At 39.7% G+C, this 10660-nt stretch overlaps 1 long non-coding RNA gene across 1 annotated transcript; it reads left to right on the top strand.

Annotated features, from left to right (window-relative positions):
* The first annotated feature begins 973 nt into the window (after window positions 1-973).
* On the top strand, window positions 974-6964 carry LOC143420276 (uncharacterized). The gene is made up of 2 exons (XR_013100083.1): window positions 974-1646; window positions 4641-6964. It is a non-coding gene; the product is annotated as an uncharacterized LOC143420276 (long non-coding RNA).
* Window positions 6965-10660: the final 3696 nt, after the last annotated feature.

The raw sequence follows: 10660 nt of genomic DNA, 5'->3' as shown, positions 1-10660 counted from the left end.
TGATAATGTTTCCAGCACAAAACTGAATGCAACTTGTTCCTTTATGTAAATGTTGTTGGGGGATTCATGTTGAAGAACTAGAAGAAGTTGAACATTTCTGTATCCAGCTGCATGAATCAATAGATTATATCACAAACTGCCATATAGGCTGTTACACACTGTCGCTTGAAAATGTTATGAACCAGCAGTTTCTACTACTTTTTCGGATGGAGAAGACCTAGAAGTTCAGCCGGATTCGGACTCAGAGCTGTCTGATCAGTCTTCCGGTTAGTTTCATTTCATGTTATTTCCTTTTTCATTTCAAACAAGTAAGTGGATGTAGTTAGTAAGTAAGATATTTCAGACATTATTCTGATACAGAGGAGGAGATACTGGAATTATAATTAGTATCTATGCATGCATTTGTGATTTTGTTTGACCTTCCCATTTTGCTCACAATTTGAATTTGTTCACACTGCAGATGAGGAGACTGCTTCTCCACCGAAAAAGAGAGCTTGTTTGGGGACTGAGACAGCGAAAGATGGCACAGTGTGGCGTGAAGAACATGTGGGGACCTGTCTCCCTTTCACCCCAATAGAAGCGTACGCTGCAGATGGAGAGCCAACGGCTAAGGCCAGGAGAAGTATCTCGACTCGCCTTCAGAGCTTCCTGTGTTTCATCACTCTTGACATGCTTCATAGCATTCAAGAATGGACTATTCAACATGCACAGCAAACGGAGCATGTTCATTGGTTCATGGACCTCCCTGAACTAATGGCATTTATTGCAATTGTGATCTTGCGGGGGGTTTACAGGGTTCCATCTGTAAATGACTGCTGGTCAGCAAACCTGGGAAACCCACAGATAATTGGAACTATGGCACGAAACCGCTTCCAAGACATCATGCAACACCTACGCTTTGATGACAAGTCCACCCGCAGTGATCGAGCAAAGACTGACAAGTTTGCTGCAATTTCCAGTGTGTGGGTGTCAGAGTATTTTTGCTTTTAAAGGTTTTATTATTCATATAATAATCAGCTAAGAGTGTTTATATTTCTGTTCTGTACTCAACCAGCTGCATATTTTAATTGCTGGCTCCCTACTTTATAACGGAAACTGCTTGCCTTCACATTATCAGTCTTTGCCTTCACATTGTCACTGTTTGCCTTCACACTAGCAGGAAACCGCCACCCACGAGTAAGAAACAACCTTGTAGAGAACACAAAGTTTTTTGATAAACCACACCTGTTTTCTTGACAAGATAAGGATGATATTTCCTTTTTTGTATGCTTCATGATGTGTATAAATAAAGCCAGACTGCACCAAGGAGGTGTGTGAGTCTCTCCCTGAGTCTCTCACCCGTGCACGTTTAAAACTGCTCTAAGTGTCTGAGTGATATTTCATTGCATCTGAGTACTTTGATAATAGAATATCTTTAACATTTAATTGGTCCTTCGAGCCGGATTGGACATTGATATTTTTTCAATGCTCCAATAGGAGACCTTCGTCAAGTCCTGACGTCGTGAGAAGCCCACGCTGTCGACTCCTCTCCAGGCAGAGGATAAAGTCCAGAGACGTGACGTTCGGGTTCTGGCCAGCGTTCTTATAAGAGGTCCACGACTTCAGGGGTTGATGAAGGAAACCAAAGCAACCACACAATAACTCAGGTGAATATTTAGCACTCACTCACATCTTGCGCAAAACGACTGAGGCAACCTGTGGTCTATACATTAAATAGTTTCCCGTCAATGTATGACAGATTAATTAAGTAACATTCTCGTCTGAAAAAGGACTCGTAGAGGTTACGAAGCAGCTCGCCTGAAAGAGGGCTTGGAGCAATGTAGAAAGACACAGTGTTGCCCAGAATAAAAAACTCATTACGCGTATAATCTGTTGTTTTACTGTTTTGTTGGTGGAGTAAGTTGATTTTACAGCACATTAAGGAGGCTGAACTACTCCACCGAATTGTTTACCGTTGGTTGCTCGAGTTCTGGTGGAACGGGAAAAGGTTGTGTTTCATCACATAAAATTGACACCGCTTTCAAGGCTAGCTTGAAAGTAGAAGGCCGTGTCAATAGCCTCTCCCATTCCTCGTGCCAGAGAAAGCACCACGGGTGTGTATGTGTGTGTGTAAACGTAAATATATCTATGAGCTAATAAAAATAATAAGAAAGAAAAATGGGTAATAAATCAACAAAACTCACTGCTGACGAGCAGTGGCTAGAGAAAAATGTCCAGGCGCCGGACAAACTGCAGTGACTGATAAAACCCTTATTAAGTGAAAACTAGAGATCAAAGTAGTTTAAAAAGGTTGGAAACAGACCTCAACGAATAGATATAAATATAAGAAGTACAAAAATAAAATAAATAAAGACAAAATTACATTAGAACTTATTTTTAATGTATTGAAACTAATAATAGGAAGGATAACAACCTGTAAACTTATATTAACAATGAAACATAGTTGGCAAGACGTTCATGCCCAGAATGTATAAAATAAATAAAAGGAAATAATTCACACGAAAACCTTTTAAATAAAATAGAGAGATGCATAAGGTACATTAAGGCTGTGTCATTGGTCAGCCAAGGAAAGTGTGTGAAAAAGTAAATGTCTCCAGCTTGGGAAAAGGTGAAGCTGCAGATCACCCGAAGCCCTTGATGGACACAAAATAAAATATAAAATATATAATAATAAATTGCTTGGTTAGACATGCAACAGAAAGAATGAAAGTGACCGAAGGTTGGATCTGAGATGAGGCAAACAGAAGACCAGTCTAAAAAGTAGGCACAAACCTGTTCAGAGAAGAAGCAAATTTGTACAGATTGGATGAATTCTAAGTTATCTGTTTGCTGAGTAAGATGATCCCAACTATTAAATTGGCTCAGTAGTAGTATAGTAATATACACTTTTATATACACTGATAAAATGTTGTAATATACTGTTGTTATTATATGGAAAGAAAAAGATGATAATAATAAGAAGTAACCTAGTCAGTATGATGTGAGATGGACAATTGTTATGAAGTAGTCTGCATCAAGCTTAAGGTTTGCTCAAACTCAGTATAATGACATAGGAGATGAAGAAAATAAAGGAAATATCTAAACTACTTAGGTGCATAGAGGCACTTGACATGCTTGAAAACCTGGATAAAATATTACTGAGATATAGAGCACATCTATAGTAACAACTAATAAGCCAAACCCTGTAGACAACAGCTAAAGTTACAGGATTGTGAAGCTGAATTAAATATGTGGACACCGCTAAGTTGATGAGCATGTTACACATTTTCTTTTATTTTTTATTTATTTGTTTTTAGAGCAGAAGCTGCATAAAAGCCAACACATGCAGCTGTCTGTGAGCTCAGTTTTCCCTCACATGTCTGCTCTGTTTCAGTAGCAGCATTTTTCTTTTTGGGTCCTGACTCATGTATGTTTTCGGTTTTGTTTGATTATTTTATTTTGTTGATTTGGAAACAAATTCGTGACAATACTTGTTTAAAATATGTAAGATGTGTGAGATGTGTGAATTATTTGAAAAACTAGAAATTATCTAAAAATGCCTCAAGTGAGAATGTAATGTTCCATCTATAGAGAAGAAAAAAAAAATCTTGCTGGAAGTGATCACCTTGCCAAAACAATTGGCACTGTGCACATGTGGAGCACATCAAAAAGACAATTATATTGTCACAAAAGGAAATAATTTTGCAGAACAAGCAGCAAAACAGGCTGCAAACAATCGGCAGAGCTACTAGAAACCAACTACTGCCTACAAATACCACTTGATGTACTAAAAACCGAACAACAAGCTGCAACAATCACTGAACAAAACAAGTGGCTGAAATGTGGAGTAAACTGAAAGATGACTTAATGGTCTGTGATGGAAAACCTATATTAACAGAGTCATTACACAGGACAGCGGTTGTAGTGACACATGAGGTAAACACCTGTGTCAACAGGAGGGAGATATAGTATAGATAAACAATGCAATACACACTATAAATTTTGAAACTTTAGCGAATAATTTGTAAGAACATGCCTATTCTGTCAAAAAACAAAAAAAAACAACACAACTCACAAGGAAACCCACATGGATTTTATTGAACTTAACGAATGCCAAGCATCAAGATATGCTCTAGTAATTATAGATGTATTTTCAAAATGGCCAGAAATCTATCCAGTAAAAAGAGCAGATGCAATATCAGTGGCAAAGTGTTTATGCAATCACTTCATCCCCACATATGGCATTCCCAGTCTGATAAGGTCAGACAATGGAACACATTTTGTTAATGACATCATCAGCAAAGTCTCTGAAGCTCTAGGATTTAGCATCAAACATCACTGTGCATATCACCCACAAAGCGTAGGATTAGTGGAAAGAACTAACGGCACAATAAAACAGAGATTAAGAAAATGCATGGAAGAAACAGGAAGACCATGGCCTGAATGTCTAGGCCTAGTAAAGATGTGGATGAGAATAACACAAGGTTCTCAGAAACTTACACCTTTTGAAATCATCCACGGGAGAGCGTTTCCATTGCCAATTACCAGTGAACCTATTAATAAATCAATAAGGGAAACTACCCTAGCAGAATGGATGACTAAACTGTTTGAAAATAAAGAGATTGTGTTAAACAACCAACTGCCGAGTGATTTCTCTCCAGTGTCTTGCAGGTTACAACCAGGTGATTGGATCCTGATCAAAGTACTCCAGAGAAAGAATTGGAGTTCACCAAGGTGGGAGGGCCCATACCAAGTCCTACTTACCACACCCACCGCCTGCAAAATAGCAGAAAGACCATCTTGGATCCACCACAGCCACTGTAAAAAAGTGAGTGACAATCCAGACGCTTAGACGCCGGCTCCCCTGGCTTCTAGGTGATCTATTGGTGAAGGGAAGGGCTGATTGGGTATATCCCGCCCTTTTTTACTTCTCGCCAATAGTCTACTCACCAGAAGTCTAGGTGTGCCTGGTCATCATGAAGACACTTGTCCTCCTAGTGGCCAGCATTGCGCTCCTAGTGAGCCTACTAACACTCACCCAGATGAGAGGAAATAAACAACACCACCTGCAAAAAAGATGGACACATGATAATTCGCATCTGCGTGACCTGAACCAAGACCATAACCACCCATGGATGAACAACGCGTGGTATAGATATGTGTATGATAGAACACGCACCGACAACAGCACGGAATGCTATGTATGTTCACATATGCCAACAACAGCCGTACACGCAACAATATATGGAAAGGCACCTGAACTTGACGAAGCGATGTGTGTGTTCAACAAAGCAACAACTGGCAATTGCACACGCAGAGATTTGATGGCAACAGGACTGACCCTAAAAGGTCAAAGCACAAAGAAAGAAGACCTAATTCCATGGTGTAGTGACACAGACGTCAAACGTGTCACGAAACCACTTTCACAACGACGTATTCTAATTGAACAGAAAACCCCTTGTGCCTACAATCTGACGAACTGGAACTACACCTGCAACGAAAAACATTGGGTAAACGTCAAAGCCAACAACACAAAAAACAAATCATTCGCCATAGTTTTGCCGCCGGACATACAGCACCCAATGTGTTTCAACTTCTCCGATGGAAACAGGAAACTTGGACGAAACCGCAACTGCACACAGACACTTGACCTGACCCAATCCAAAGGAATACACACCTTCAAAAATGGAACTTTCTGGGTCCAGGGAGCCGCTTGGGCCTGCGGGCCTAAAACCTACTTCATGCTCCCACCGAACTCCACCGGTCTGTGTGCACCAGTACCACACCTTCAAGATCACAGCAGAGACACACACGTCAAGAGCAAAACGTGAAGTTGCTGAAGTCACTGAAGTAATGCCACATGACTCAATCTATGGATCAGATGTGCCCAAGAACTTCAAACTATGGACTGATGGTCAGAAAGTCCTCCACTCCTTGTTCCCTTGGGTAGGAGTTGGGAAAAACATGCTGAGGATCGAGACACTTGACTATCGATTTGGACTGTTCCTAAATGCTTCAATGAAAATCAACAAAGCGCAAAATGAAGAAATCGACGCAATACGCATTGTAGTGATGCAACACAGAGTCGCACTAGACATGATTCTAGCTGAAAAAGGAGGTTTGTGTGTATTGTTTGACACTACATGTTGTACATACATCCCAGACAACATACACTCACAAAACATGACCGACGCTTTGAACACCTTGAGAAAGATTAAAGATGCTGAACAACAAGACTATGTCACAAGCACTGATGATTGGTTGACATGGTTACTAGGTGGTTCATGAAAGTCCCTTCTGATTAAAGGACTTGTTGGAATAGCATTTTTGCTTTTACTGTTATGTGTTTTCACAACATGTGTAGTACCCTGTCTGAAGAAAATGGTATCAAACATGGTGACAACTTTTATCAATGCTTATGTGATGATGTCTCAAATGGAAGAAATTTTGAAAGATGATCCATACAGTAATGTTTAGTCTAATTGAACACAGGACTGTTTTATGACGTTCAAACCGAAAATGTTTAGACAAGAGGTTATGAACTGACAAAAATAACAGTACTGTCATGTGAGAAATCTAAACAACAGGAGGGAATGTCAGAGTATTTTTGCTTTTAAAGGTTTTATTATTCATATAATAATCAGCTAAGAGTGTTTATATTTCTGTTCTGTACTCAACCAGCTGCATATTTTAATTGCTGGCTCCCTACTTTATAACGGAAACTGCTTGCCTTCACATTATCAGTCTTTGCCTTCACATTGTCACTGTTTGCCTTCACACTAGCAGGAAACCGCCACCCACGAGTAAGAAACAACCTTGTAGAGAACACAAAGTTTTTTGATAAACCACACCTGTTTTCTTGACAAGATAAGGATGATATTTCCTTTTTTGTATGCTTCATGATGTGTATAAATAAAGCCAGACTGCACCAAGGAGGTGTGTGAGTCTCTCCCTGAGTCTCTCACCCGTGCACGTTTAAAACTGCTCTAAGTGTCTGAGTGATATTTCATTGCATCTGAGTACTTTGATAATAGAATATCTTTAACAGTGGGGATCATTTGTCACCAACTGCATCACGTGCTACAACCCTGGTCTACATATCACCGTTGATGAACAGCTTTTCCCATCAAAGACTCGGTGCTGTTTCCTGCAGTATATTGCAAGTAAACCTGACAAGTTTGGGATCAAGTTTTGGGTGGCTTGCGACCTAAAATCCAAGTACATTTGCAATGTCTTCCCATATCTTGGCAAGGACCCCAATCGTCCCACTGGGGAGAGACTTTCTGAAAATGTAGTAATGAGGCTGATGGAACCATTCCTAGACAAGGGCAGAAATGTTACCACGGACAATTTTTTCACATCGCTTTCACTTGCACAAAAACTTCTTAGACGGAAAACCACCATCCTCGGCACAGTCAACAGGATTCGCAGGGAAATTCCTCAATCCACTAGACAGACAGATCGCAATGAATTCACCACTCAGGTATGTTACAGGTCTTTTGTGGTTCTATGTTTATGTGTTTCATTGTGTGTAAAAGGGCTATGGAAATAACAATTTATCTTATTTCTTAGGTGTTTTCAACCTCTGCTGCCACGCTGACGGCGTATGCGGCCAAACGGAAGAAGACAGTCTATATTCTTAGCAGCATGCACAGCGTGGTTCAGACTAATAACACCACCAAAAGGAAGCCAAACACTGTCTCCCTTTACAACAAAACAAAGTGTGGCGTGGATGTGATGGACCAGATGGTTCGGGAGTACACTGTCCGCAGAGGAACACGGCGCTGGCCAGTCGCCGTGTTTTATAACATGATTCGTGCCATAGTTCCAATTATCTGTGGGTTTCCCAGGTTTGCCCACCAGCAGTCATTTAGAGATGGAACCCTGTTAATCCCCCGCAAGATGACAATTGCAATAAATGCCATTAGTTCAGGGAGGTCCATGAACCAATGAACATGCTCCATGCACCACTCAGCAGGCCATTTGTAAATATGTGTACAAATGGTTGGTTTTTTGTACTGTTTTTATCAATAAATCTCAGCAACAAAGGACATACACCCATGTGTGTTGATTTCTCCCTAAGATGGCAAACTGAAACACTCCAAGTTGGTGACTTTTGGAGATTTATTTCCCTGGATGATTGAGAATGCATCAAGATGAAACACAAAAGGAAGTGCACAGCTTTTAGCAGCTCCCCCACGCCCTCAATCACACACCTCCACTCCCCTCCCTCCAGAATTCCCAGATAACGACCCAATTTACATATGAATGACTAGCCAATTTAGCTTCCACTTGGCTGAAGCTAAAGCCTAGCTAAAAGCCATTTGGCTGCTCTCCGGGTTTTAAAGGTAGAAAACGCCAAATGGCGATCCGTGGGGGTTTAAGTGTTATGGAAGGCTAGTGTGGCGTGTTGTAGGAAAATCCAGTCAACAGCACCGGTGAGTAAGCTCTGCACTTTCAAACTTTACCTCCATCCACAAGGTCACACACCAAGGACCTCTCGCGTCAGTTGCAGATCCGTTAAAAAAAACGGTAGATAGAGAGTTGTAATGAATAAGACATGATAAATTCATGAAAGATTTAGCCCTGTCTATACTGAGATTTTAAGTTCTGACTTTGTGTCACTTGCGATGTACCGCTGCGCCAGTGATGACTTCAAGTTGGTGGCTGAGTACTTCCGACTTCTTTCTTTTTTGCGTGGTAAGCAAATGTCTTGTTACACCAGTGGGCGAGCATGACGACATGACAAGGTGAAGGTATGTCTGTCACTCACAGCTGCATTGTCTTTGTAAGCCCATTTCTTAAAAAGTCTGTAACTCATTTTTGGATTCTGACAGCTGTGTACCGTCTCATAATTAATATTTTGGGATCTTAAGTTGTAACTGACTAAGGTATGATTAATTTTCTTAAATCAGTCTATTAGAAAACTAGTCCTCTCATCAAACAATCAGCACTGCCAGAGGGTTGACCTAAGATAATGACTGGACATCAAATTAAGGTTAATTTATTTGTTCTTTTTTAACATTAAGTATTGTTTTAATTGTGTTTTACTAGTGAAACTTAAAACAAAGCATCAAAAAATCCTATTTTAGAGCTTTTTTTGATCACTAAAGCTGCTTGATGAAAAAATGTCCTCCTCATACTTAACGTTAAAAGGCAAAAATAACCTCTCAGAGCACTATTGCAAAAATTATCTCACGGTTTGGCCTGAAAACATAATCCACTGACATGTTTTCATGAATATGTGTTATGTGAGTGTGTGGGTACCTGTGTGTGCATTCATATGAACAACTCCTGTTACCCAGTTTGACAGTAGTTTGTGAAATTGTAACAATATTGTATCTATTGACCTGTGTTGTTTTTACAGTGCTTCCAGTTTAATGGAGCAATAAAGTTCTCATTAGGAGGGAAGAAGGTTGGCAGTGGTATAAATACCTGACTGTTTAATCCAGGTACTTAGAGAATAAAGCTCAAGAGACTAAACTTCAAATCCTACAAAAGGCTATTTTATTTGGCTACTTTTATCTTGGAGTTGTATTTTCATTACCTTTTACTTAAAAAGAGAATGGACTGGGTTAAGATAAACTTATTTCACAGGTGACACATTCCCTCAAAGAAGCATTTTTGTTGTTATTTTGTTGTTGAACTCTAATTCTATGATTTTTGATCATGAATAAAAAATATACTGTATTGGACTTATTTCAGTGTCTAGATCTTATTGATTTCCAATTACATTTTTCATAACCTGTACTATAGAATACATAAAATGCATATACTAGAGCTACAATCATGTAAATCCGGACTGTTTTACACTCTTACTGTTTATGAGGAATTAGGATTGTAAGTACCAGCCAGGTTCTGCGGTTTTAGAGTATTTGGGTGTGTGTTAGCACCATACAACGTTCTTCCCAGAAATGGATGTCCGAACAAATTCGTCTTCTGAACAAATTCGTCTTCTGAACAAAGCAGCCGTGCCATGCTTAGCATGTTAAATGTTAAAAGTTCATGACAGGGCAATTACACAAATTACTGAACAAATATGGCTTGTGTGGAACGTTTGTCAGGAGAAGGCCTCTTCTCTATAAAAAGAACATGACAGCTTGGTTTAGTTTTGTGAAGTTGCATCTTGCAACAAACCACAAGACTTCTGCAACCATGTCCTTTGAGCAGACAAGACCAAAACAGAGATGTTTGTCCAATAGCTTGATGTCATCACTGGAAACAGCACCAGGTTTGGCAAAAAAACAAACTGCATATCAACACAAACCTCAAATGGTTTCCAGCACCTTCAGTTAATGAGTGATTAAATCTGATAGGCAGGTTATTTCTTTTGAATAGGCAAATTTTTTCATATGCTGCAGCCTGGTGCTGCTTCCAGTGATGGCACGGAGTTATTTGCTCAGTAATAAGGAAATAATGACATCCCACAGCCACCTAAACAATTTCTTTCTTATTCCTGTGATGTGTTCATGGTGCAGACAGAAAGTTGTGGTTGCATTACTGCAGCACCTAGCTACCTGTCGAAGAAGAGCAAACATATTTATACATACATTTTTTAAGTGGTAGGTCATTTCAAATGAACCTTTTCAAAAAAGCTGAACAAATAATCACTAAACACGCAAAATACTTCTGTCCAGTTTGTCACAAAATGTGTCTGTAAGAGGAATATACCGTTTCTGTA

The sequence above is a fragment of the Maylandia zebra genome, linkage group LG9 (genome assembly GCF_041146795.1).
Source record: "Maylandia zebra isolate NMK-2024a linkage group LG9, Mzebra_GT3a, whole genome shotgun sequence".
Taxonomy (NCBI): Eukaryota; Metazoa; Chordata; class Actinopteri; order Cichliformes; family Cichlidae; genus Maylandia; species Maylandia zebra.
The sequence above is the reverse complement of the archived record's forward strand: the minus strand, read 5'-3'. Positions and strand labels throughout refer to the sequence as shown.